This window comes from Schistocerca nitens, chromosome 5 (genome assembly GCF_023898315.1).
Source record: "Schistocerca nitens isolate TAMUIC-IGC-003100 chromosome 5, iqSchNite1.1, whole genome shotgun sequence".
NCBI lineage: Eukaryota > Metazoa > Arthropoda > Insecta > Orthoptera > Acrididae > Schistocerca > Schistocerca nitens.
Genome location: NC_064618.1, coordinates 203,440,973 through 203,452,145, shown reverse-complemented (window position 1 = coordinate 203,452,145; position 11,173 = coordinate 203,440,973). Strand labels below are relative to the sequence as shown.

The following is an 11,173-nucleotide window of genomic DNA, read 5'->3' as shown; positions in this document are numbered from 1 at the left end:
GTGGGGAAAAAACCGCAAATTGGCATTCATAAGAAGAAGAACAACACAGGAGCGTAATATGTAAGAAATTGTCCACGCAACCTGCCACTGATGATGCCTTGCAGAAAATAAAGGCGAAACGCGTATGGCACTAACATTGTGTTTTATTCAGTTGCTGTCAGGCGGTCCATAAGTAAAAATTATCAATAGACCGCAAATGATAGTTCCTGAAATGGGCGCCGCCGATGTCTTCCTTCTTTCCTCCCTGTCCTAAACATGAGCGCCGCCTTTATTGACCGCTTTGTGGACAGATTCTTTATCTACAACGTTCATTTACTTTTTATTTTCAGAAAGAGAGTAAAGGAAACTGCTCACTGTACAACTGTCTCGGAACTGCGGATCGCAACTGTTTGTTTAGAAATATTTTCATGACAGAAGATTGAGCTTCTGCCGTTTGAGAATTGGATCACTGTGTATAACCATGAATTCTCTATGCGCTGTAAGGACCGTGAGCCATGAATTTCCTATGTATGGAAGTAACACGATAAATCTACAGACAGTTACGGTCGCCATTCGTACGAGCCTTGTATCACCTCCAGCCATAAGCACCGCCCCTAAAAATAAAGAATAGCTTCGCCTCAGTTGAACGCAACACAACTTTGCATACAGCAGCGATTTCGCTCGTTTTGTTCGATCTACAAAAACTGATGCCTCGATCGCCTCCCATTCATTTCCAACGCCCCGATTTTTCTGCTCTCCGATGTGTGAGACTTGCTATAATTCTTTCTAGTTGCCAGCGATGTTAAACGGTAGAAAATAAAATTGCTATTTGTTTCTGCGATGTAACTTCCAAAGTTTTTTCGATTACAAATGTGACGCAGAATGTCGGTGAAAAGGGAGAAGAAAGCGGTCTCGCCGGAAGAAAGATGTCCTTGCTATTAACAATTATGAGCTGAAAATACGATAAACTGCATTTCAGACTGGGGTATTTCATTTCTTCGTGCGTCAAAATTTTTACAGATCTTAATTAAGAATATTCTGCCTTCTATACAATACTAAATTGTAGCCTATCGTAAGATCTCCTTCCATGTTGACGATAAGGAGCCGCTTAATACACAGTGAAAATTAAGTTTCCCTGATATTTCTACAATGTAGGCCAAATGTAATTGGCCCAGAAAATAGCTCATACACCTTAAGATAGGCAAACCAAATTACATTATCTGACCTGAATGCAGACAAAGTAAATATAATTGTCATTTCGATTGCTATTTGTACTTTTTATATTTTAAAGGTGTACACCTTAATGCGTTTCGGCCACAGCCTTAATCAGAGTCACATTTTTAAAAAATCTTTACACTAAGTTTCCTTTAATTTACGTCTATGGTCACAAACTTTTCTTAACAGGTTACTGGTTTCGGTCTATAATGAACATCATCAGATCTGTTTTATAAAAACAAAGTCCTAACGTGTTATAGTCATAGTGGCATCGTCAGTACGTTAGGACTTTGTTTTTGTAAAACGGATCTGATGGTGAAACTTCCTGGCAAATTAAAACTGTGTGCCCGACCGAGAGTCGAACTCGGGACCTTTGCCTTTCGCGGGCAAGTGCTCTACCACTGAGCTACCGAAGCACGACTCACGCCCGGTACTCACAGCCGTACTTCTGCCAGTACCTCGTCTCCTACCTTCCAAACTTTACAGAGGCTCTCCTGCGAACCATGCAGAACTAGCACTACCGAAAGAAAGGATATTGCGGAGACATGGCCTAGCCACAGCCTGGGGGATGTTTCCAGAATGAGATTTTCACTCTGCAGCGGAGTGTGCGCTGATATGAAACTTCCTGGCAGATTAAAACTGTGTGCACCGACCGAGACTCGAACTCGGGACCTTTGCCTTTCGCGGGCAAGTGCTCTACCATCTGAGCTACCGAAGCACGACTCACACCCGGTCCCCACAGCTCTACTTCTTACTCTGCGATGCTATGACTGATGCCCCACCCGTATGAAACGCGCCGTTTTTGTGCCAATACTGAGTACTTTGGAACCTAGGACTGTCTTTTAACATGAATCAATGGTTCATTTCCATCCTCTGAAAACCCCAAATTGGCCCACCCACTAATCCACATGACTATCAATCTGGATACAAATGGTTCGTCTCAACTACAGCCTTGAACGTCGCTGAGGAACTTTAGGAAAGTTAAGCTTCAGTGAATGTTTTGATGAATGGAAAGACTGTGCGCCTTACTGAGTTCGGAAAGCCCCTGACCTTGGTTCGAGTCCCGGTCCAGTTTTAAACTGCCAGGAAGTTTCATATCAGCGCACATTCCGCTGCAGAGTGAAAATCTCATTCTGGATCTGATGGTGTTCATTATAGACGGAAACCGGTAATCTGGTAACAATAAGTTTGTAACAATAGACCATAAACTATAGACACTGACAGCTAGTAGCATTCATGTTTTTTAATCAACCGATGCCGATAATTCTAGGCCAGATGCAGTGACACAACAAGGTGGAGTATACGCTTCTGTGACATTAGGACATTGTTTTTGTAAAACGGATCTGATGATGGTCATTATAGGCCAAAACCGGTAATCTGTTAACAAAACGTTTGTGACCATAGACGTAAATTACAGGAAACTTATTGTATATACGGGTCACTGTTTTATTTGCGACAGTGTCGCAGCTTGTGAATCTATACAGACAGATAGTCGTCCAGACATCGCGGTGCCACGCGAATCAGTACCACAGACATTAGCGAGTGCTTTCTGCAGTCCACAGCAACCAGTGGGATGCTCTCGGAGAACACGTCTCCTTCTCAGCATAGCATCGACCTCGCACTCAGGTCAATAGAGTTTGAAGCATGCAAGAGCACACCCCAGTTCATGTGAAGGAGTCAGCATCGTAGTATAGGACCGAGGAGTTGTTAACGTTTTTGATAAACTTTACTTCAGTAAAGGTTAAACATTGCACCTCAAAATAACAGTTTGTTAATTAGTGCATCAAGTGATGGTTTGCTAGTTAAAGACAGATGTAAATCGTCCAGTACTCCTGTGACAATCTTTCATTCATTAATGCAATAAAGTGAAGTAGTATTTTGTGTGTTCTACAGAGTTTGATGAGCCTTCTCCCAGAGCTGTCAAAGAACCCACAGCTATGGCCGGACGAAAGTAGTTTCCTATGGTCACAAAACACTGTATCTTGCCATTTCACATGTACAATTGTACCATGAGTAGTAAGTTGCCTGTGTTAAGGTGCGCACATTATTCCCTGGGCGAGACTTATTTAATCATAAAAGCAACACTACTTAATAATATGTGCATCTCATTCCTTTTGTTCTTGATCAGACCCTAGGAGACCAAGTGATGGACAGCAAAGAACGTTCCGGAATTTACATTTAGTCTCTTTTTGTTCCCACATTATTTAAAATGTCTCAGAAGAGGCTCTTTTCTCATCCTCAGACGAAACGTTTCCAGTCTGTTTGGGATTTTCTGCCTAGGCAATGCCCATATGTCAGTTTCCTCCCTCAAAATTATTCTATTTGATAGTGTTATTCCTTGTTCTTTCAAGTTTTTTTTTTTTTTACTGTCGCAGTCTATTTTACTTTCTAAATTTCAGTTTTACTACTAGGTTCATGGAATTCCACGCCTTCTCAGCTTAATCTGCCTCGTTTCATTCTTTTACCACCCATACAGAATTTCAGTAATTTAAAGACTTACACCAGGCGACCGGTCTACCCGACGGGAGGCCCTAGCCACACGGCATTTCCATACCGTACTGTACTAACTCTCACATTCGTCGTACATCCCAAACTGATTTCTGTGGTTATTTCACGCATTGTTGCTCGTCTGTTAGCACTGTGAATTCTGGGCAAAGGCCGCTGCTCTCGGTCGTTAAGTAAAGAGGTAATGCCTGAAATTCGGTATTCTTGGCACAATCTTGATATTGTGGATCTCTTCCGAAATGGAATGTCGCATGCGTTTAGCTCCAACTACCATTCCATGTTCAAGGTCTGTTAATTCAACTCGTGTAGGCATAACCGCATCGGCAACCTATTCACCTCGATAACCCGAATACAAATTACAACTCCGCCATTGCAGTGCCCTTTTATACTTCGTGCTCGCGATACTACCGCCACCTATATACGTAAATATTGCTGTCCCACGACTTCTGTCACGTCAGTGTAGTTCTTGTCCGTAAATGCACTAAATGCAACACTACACTCTACACTTGTTCGTCGTGGTTATTCACACTTCTTCAGCTTCACACTATTAATGACTTATACCGCCCTCGTTGTCCATCTACTTTTTTGTAACAGGGCGATAAATATGCGTATCACATTCATGAAACGATTTGAAGATAGAAAAGTTCTCACCGGACAATTCTTGTTGTAATGGAGAGTGGTAACATCATAAAACCGTTAGAAGTGAATACGCTTTGTTAACAAAAAGCGTGCTGTTCACAGGTGATGGATTGCCAGCACTTCAGACGTGCAGACGAAGCCTGCCCCCTACCAATCACGCTCAATCCTGCTCACCACTGCGACGAAACGTTTGAGACTTGGAAGCGGAAAGAAAAGAGAGCCGCCGGAGAGTTTTTCACGTCCATCATACGAAACAAGAGACATGGGAAAAGGAATATTATATGAATTGATTTGTCCACGATTGGCTTAGCGAATTTAGGCTGCATTAGAAGTGAAAGAAGGAAGAGGATGAAGAGGAGTGAGTTAACAGCTACGGTTGATGGTTAATCTACTAATATAACTCGCTTCGATTAACATTATCTGTACCTCCCACTGTGTACTGTAATTTCGAAAGCAAGAAACAGGGTATGGTCATGAAGGATATTCACGATTTAATAAGAATTAAAAATTTGTACATCAACAATAGTAGATGTTGAACTGACGTAGCGCATAGGAAGAGCCAGACATAGTGTAGGGCGATATAGCTTAGAGATGAGTGGAGTGAACTGTAAGGATACTACATTGTAAACAGATATCAGTTAAGAAAAATTGTAAAAGCTGAGTGTCGGAGAGTGCTCACGGAGACCACAGACACCAGCGAGACGATTCCAGACGCTGCAGCTGCAAGCTGACTCCTCACGAAGATATTTCCGATACCAGGCCTGGGCGGCAGTAACTTCACATGTACAGTGCACGACGTGGTCTGAAATGACTAATAAAATACTTCGGAAGAATGACGACCTTACGTTATTTAAACGTAAATTTTTCGTATGAGAGCTGCTAAGCGTTCCTCGGTTATCATAACTGTCTACCTGGTGGTTACTTAGGGTTTGGTGTCAGTATACCAGAAAATGTGTTATATTGTATTTATTCGTTTAGACTGACGAGTCACGTTAATGTGACCACCTGTCAGAAGCCCGAATAACCACCTTTTGCAACGCAGTCAGCTGCGAGACGTGGAAGAAGAGAGTCGCTGAGATTCTGGATGGATGTGAAATCGTTCCGACTCCAGTGCCGTGGCCAGCTGCCTTAAGTTTCTCGGCTGAGGATCCACGGCGTGAACAGCCCTATCGATATGGTTCCACAGACTCTCGATTGGGTTAAAACTGGAGGAGTTCGTCGGCCAGGTTGCGGGTTGTAAGGTCCTCCTGGTGCTCTTCGACCCATGCACATACACTGCGAGCTGTGTGACACGTTCCATTCTACTGCTCGTAGAAGCCATCTACAGAGGATAAAGGATACTGACACTACGACATTGTAGGCGTCCAAGCTGGTCCCACACACTTTCTGTTGGGAACACATCTGTGTATCCTCCTGGGCACAGTAGTACCTCATCATAATGCAGGCGATTCATATAGAACCGTGCCAGCCGGCCGGGATGGCCGAGCGGTTCTAGGCGCTACGGTTTGGAGCCGCGCGACCGCTACAATCGCAGGTTCGAATCCTGCCTCGGGCATGGATGTGTCTGATGTCCTTTGGTTTGTTAGGTTTAAGTAGTTCTAAGTTCTATGGTTCCAGAGACTCTCGACTGGGTTAAAACTGGAGGAGTTCGTCGGCCAGGTGGCGGGTTGTAAGGTCCTCCTGGTGCTCTTCGACCCATGCACATACACTGCGAGCTATGTGACACGTTCAATCCTCACTGAACCGCGGTGGGTGAGACATGGTCGGCCATGATCCCCCAGTACGTGTGGAGGCCCTCCGGGGAACGCAACTCGGGTTTGAGTGCCGCACCGTCTCGATGATGTCCAACTCCACAACATAAGACCCGGGCCATACCATCATTTTTATCACATCATCACTCTCATAACACCTCTGGGCTGTGGAACGGTGAGGGTTGTCGTTGTGTCAAGGAAGGACGCTAAACTCCCGTCAAGGTAGGACGTTAAACGCCCCCAACCCAAGGTGAAAGCGAAGGGTGCGTGGCACAGGGGGAGCTGTGTCTGAGGGACTAACCATCTGTCCCTCCCTCAATTCGCAGGGCTCAAGACCAGCTGGTGCTCTGCATGCCGGCGACCTCGTTTGTCGGCGTGGGACCTCGGCGCGAGTCGGCAAGTGCACTTCGCCGCGCCCGTGGGTAACCGGGGCGTGTTCTGCCAAACCCAGGGGGTGGTGGCATCGCCTGGGCCAGGTTAGCTGGGTCCAGACCGTCGAACGACTGGGTGACCGGACCGCCACCTGAGTAGGAGCGGGTCCCTGGCCTGCAAGGTGGGAGCTCGGGCTACTAGGCGGCGAAGGACGAGAAGTGCATCCGCTTCTCCGGAGTGCGGGGTGCACTTGCCGATGAACACTGGGAGAAATCGTCGGTGACGAGGTCACTGAAGGGGACCAGTACATTGGCAACGGTGCGCTGAACTCGGCGGCTCAGGGATGCCCTTGACCTAGGGACGAGGTTGGTGGGCGAGCTGCAGTTTTTAGTCCCCCACCCCCATGCCAGAGGAGCCGGTCCGGGGTTAGAGACGGGCTCCCAACCCCCCTTCTTTCGCTTGTCTAATCATGGCTGAATCAGAGACAAGCGATTCGTGTGCTTCTGCGCGAGCTTCGACGCTTTCTGCTCCCGACCCATCGGGGCAAATGGAGGATATAGATGAGAGCGTAATGGAGAGACACTACAGGATTACGCAACTGTTGCAGTCCAACATAAAAAACGGTAAGATTAGCCAAACTGCAATTTTGGCAATAAAAAATGAACTTGCCTCCTGGGCGATTGCTCATGCTAGGCTTGAGGGGCGAGTTGTGGAATTACAGCGGGAAAACTTCACCCTTAGGAGACAACCGACCAAGAAATGGGCAGGTGTAGTGGCTCAGGTTGCCCCCAAAACCCAAACAACTAGGGAGACGATAGCGACAGTGACACAGAAGCCGGACACGGCGGTCTTTTTAAGGCCCCTGCCCGGCCAAGACACCAAAAAGGTCCAGGAAATTTTTACCACCATGGTAAATCCAGTCAAGGACAAAATCAAGGTAAATAAAGTTAAAGCAACAAAAAATGTCGTAATTGTAGATGTAGCAACTGAGGAGGACAAAAACAAAATTTTAAATAATCAAAATCTGTGCAAGGCGGTCAGGTGTGAACCCCCAAAGAAGAGGAATCCACTCGTAATCATGTACGATGTACCGGTTACGATGGACAACAATGAATTGTGCGACACGATAAAGAACCAAAATTTTGACAATATGACTGATGAACAATATAGAAATGACTTTAAACTGAAATTTAAGACAGGACCAAGAGACAGACAAACAGTACACCACGTAGCAGAAGTTACAGGATCTATGTGGAAAAGGCTCACATCTATGGGCAGAATATACGTTGGATTTCATGCCATCAACTTTCGGGACTACTTGGTGGTACCTCGCTGCCACAACTGTGGCGACTTGGATCGTATCCACAAGTACTGTGACAGGAAGCCGGCTTGCTCCAGATGCGGAGGCAAAAAGACCTGTAACGCCTCAGGAAGGAAATGCCCAACCTATAGGATGTTGGAGCAAAGATTGATATCAAGAATTGATTATGGCTGAAGCCGCAGCTGTGCGCAGGATGCCAAAAAGGAAGTCTCCGGGGAAGAGGCTCAGAGACGCGGCTAGGGCTGCTAAATTCAAACAATTCTTAACCTTCGTTGAAGGCAGTAAAACTGAAAAACCAGGAATGGTAGACGTGTCCGTCCAGACGGACCTGTGTGGACGGGAAGATGCCGCTCTCCCCTCCCCCCGGAATTCGAGACCGCCAGAAGATCGGGCACCCGAAGTCAGGCGTCCTGCAATAGCGGGCCAAATAAAAGCCACAAGAAACAGCTCCACATCCGAAGAACCACTTCAAGTAAACACAATCAGTAGCACGATAACCACACCTACTTCTGACCAATCGTTAGTAAAACGTCTAGAGGTGGATCCCATCAGGATCTACCCAAATCGGGAACACGCCTTGCAACTTTCCCGTCTGGAGGAGCCGGCTGTCCTGACCACAGCATTAAGGCACATAGTGCGGGTAGGACACCAGTATGGACGTAGAGTCACCTTCTCGGCCATCGAGGCTGTCGATAGATTACAGTTAAAGACCAAGAATCTCCCCACTGACTTTGGCGCCCTGCGTGACCTTGTCAAAAAGGTTTTTCAAAGACGAGATCTACAATCAGGCTGTCTTAGCCAATGGTAAGATCGCGTATAACTGGAGGAAGACCTTTCCAGAACAATATGTATACACATATTTTCCATGACCATTAAAATACAGCTAGGACAACTAAATGCACATAACAGCCGATTAGTCATGCAGGAGCTCCGAAGGGTGGTGGAGGAGATGAGTCTCGACGTACTCTGTCTACAGGAGCCATACTCTCTTGCAGGTAACATAGCTTTCGCTAGCGTTACTTGGCAAATAGTATCCTTTGCAGATGACCCTAAAGCCACCACTATAATCGTAAATAAAGCTATAAGACTCACCGTGCTCGCTCATCTCTCAAATGAACACCGTATTGTAACAGAACTCCAGACTCCAGTTGGAGTCATTCACTTAATAGTTACCAATACGGTGATGACATTGAGACATATTTAGATCAACTAGCACGAGTCACAACAGCACTAAGAGGCCGAAAGATAGTGGTGGTGGCAGATGTCAATGCGAAGTCCCCCCTGTGGCACAGTGGCACCCGGGATGGCAGAGGGGAGAAGATGGAGGAAACAGTAATGTCACTACAGTACTTGGTTGCCAACAGAGCCGGGAACCCCCCCCCCCACCTACACAGGCGGAGGAGGAGAAGGAACTAATATTGATGTAACACTAATTTCACCAAACTTTGCTGGTCACTTGAACAACTAGGTGGTAAGATACCAAGTAACAACAAGTGACCATAGTTTAATCACATTTGAGGTCACTGACAAGGAATGCCACTGGGATATAGGGTGGGAGTTTCAACTAAATTACAACCAAACTGATTGGGAGCGCCTTGCAAGAGAGTTTGTTCCCCAACGTGGCCAGAAGGTGATGAAGACGTCGACAAGCATGCTGAAGAACTGGTTAGTGTCATCACAAAAGCGGTAAGGGCTGCAGTACCGACTAGGAGGAGGGCTGTCGCGGCCTCCCCGTCACCATGGTCCGCTGAACTAGGGCAGATGCGTCAGTCGGTCAGGAGGGCGAGGAGGTACTACCAGCGAAGTGTCGTCTGGGAAGAAAAACAGAGATGGCTAGAAATCTATAGGAGTGCTAAGGAGGAGTTCCAGAGAGAGCTCAAAAGGGTTAGATTGGTAAGCTGGGAGAAGTATGTCCAGAGCCAATTGGCTACAGATCCCTGGGGCATCCCATATAAAATAGTTAGGGAAAAAATCAGGTCTCCTATGGTACTATCAACCATTCGGGATGGGAATCGGATGACTGGGATATGGCAGGAAATTGCTGAAGTCCTTCTCCGGTCCCTGCTTCCGCATGACACGGAAAATGAGGATACAGAAGAACAAAGCCTAATTAGGCAAGCTCAGCAAGAAGAGTACCAAAACAGCACCGTGGTGTACCCTTTCTCGCAGAACGAGGTGGCGGTGCACATTAAGGCACTTAAAAGACGAAAAGCCCCGGGACAAGACGACTTCATAGCGGAGGTGGTGCAATACCTCGCTCCTCAACTAGTAGCACCTCTAGCAAGAATCTACAACGAGGCCCTAAGCCTCAGAAAGTTTCCCACCATCTGGAAACAAGCAAATGTAGTAATAATAAAAAAGGGATTGGATAAGGATCCTAAAGAGGTCAAGTCTTACAGACCCATATGTCTGTAGGATCTGCTAGGAAAATTGCTGGAGAGGCTGCTGGCTGACAGGCTGATGGCACACCGAGTGCTTTGTGGAATGAGCAGCAGGCAGTTCGGCTTTAGGCCGGGGCGTTCTGCGTCTGACGCAATCGCCATGGCGGCTGAGGTCTGCGGGTCGTACACACACAAGTACATAGTTGGCATCATGGTGGACATCAGTGGCGCCTTTGACAACCTGTGGTGGCCTCCGCTCTTCTCTCGCTTGCGAGAGAAGGAGTGTCCAGGGCCGCTATATGGGTGTCTTAGGAGCTATTGCATAAATAGGGAGGTCTGGCTATCATCCCCTAGCGGAAGAGTGGGCAAGAAGATAACAAGGGGGTGTCCACAGGGCTCTGTCCTGGGGCCACTCTTTTGGGATATCAATATGGAGCCTCTCCTTGAGACCCTGGAGAGCTGTGCCGATGTGCTAGAGGTGATAGCTTACGCTGATGACCTCCTCCTGTTGGTTGGCGGTCGGAGCCGAGAGGAATTGGAACCAAAAATCGAGAGAACCACGACATTACTTTCACAGTGGTGCCATAGAACCAAGCAAAAAGTAGCACCAAACAAAGCCACCTACCTACTCCTAAAGGGCCAGTTGGTCAGAAACCCTACAGTTAGGATGGATGGCACACCAGTTATACATCGTCTAGGAGTAACGCTAGATGAAAAATGGAGCTTTGCCAGACACATTGAGGTAGTAACACATAGGTCGATAGAAGTGTTAAACAATCTCATCACCATAGGTCATAGACGATTTCATCTCCCACCGAACCTCATCAAGCTCTAACATAACACCATTCTTGTCTCCATCGTGGGCTATGGGTCCGGGGTCTGGGCCCACAGGCTCACGAGGGTCGTTCCAGCTATGGCCGTGAGGAGAGTACAGCGAAACATGATACTACGATCAGTTGGGGCATATAGGACGTCACCAGGGGGAGCGTTACTGATACTCATGGGCCTGT

The 11,173-nt window shown here is 46.8% G+C and overlaps 1 non-coding gene across 1 annotated transcript; it reads right to left on the bottom strand.

Moving 5' to 3' along the window:
- Nucleotides 1-1,838: 1,838 nt before the first annotated feature.
- On the bottom strand, nucleotides 1,839-1,912 carry Trnas-cga (transfer RNA serine (anticodon CGA)). The gene has a single exon. It is a non-coding gene; the product is annotated as a tRNA-Ser (tRNA).
- Between the last annotated feature and the right edge of the window lie 9,261 nt (nucleotides 1,913-11,173).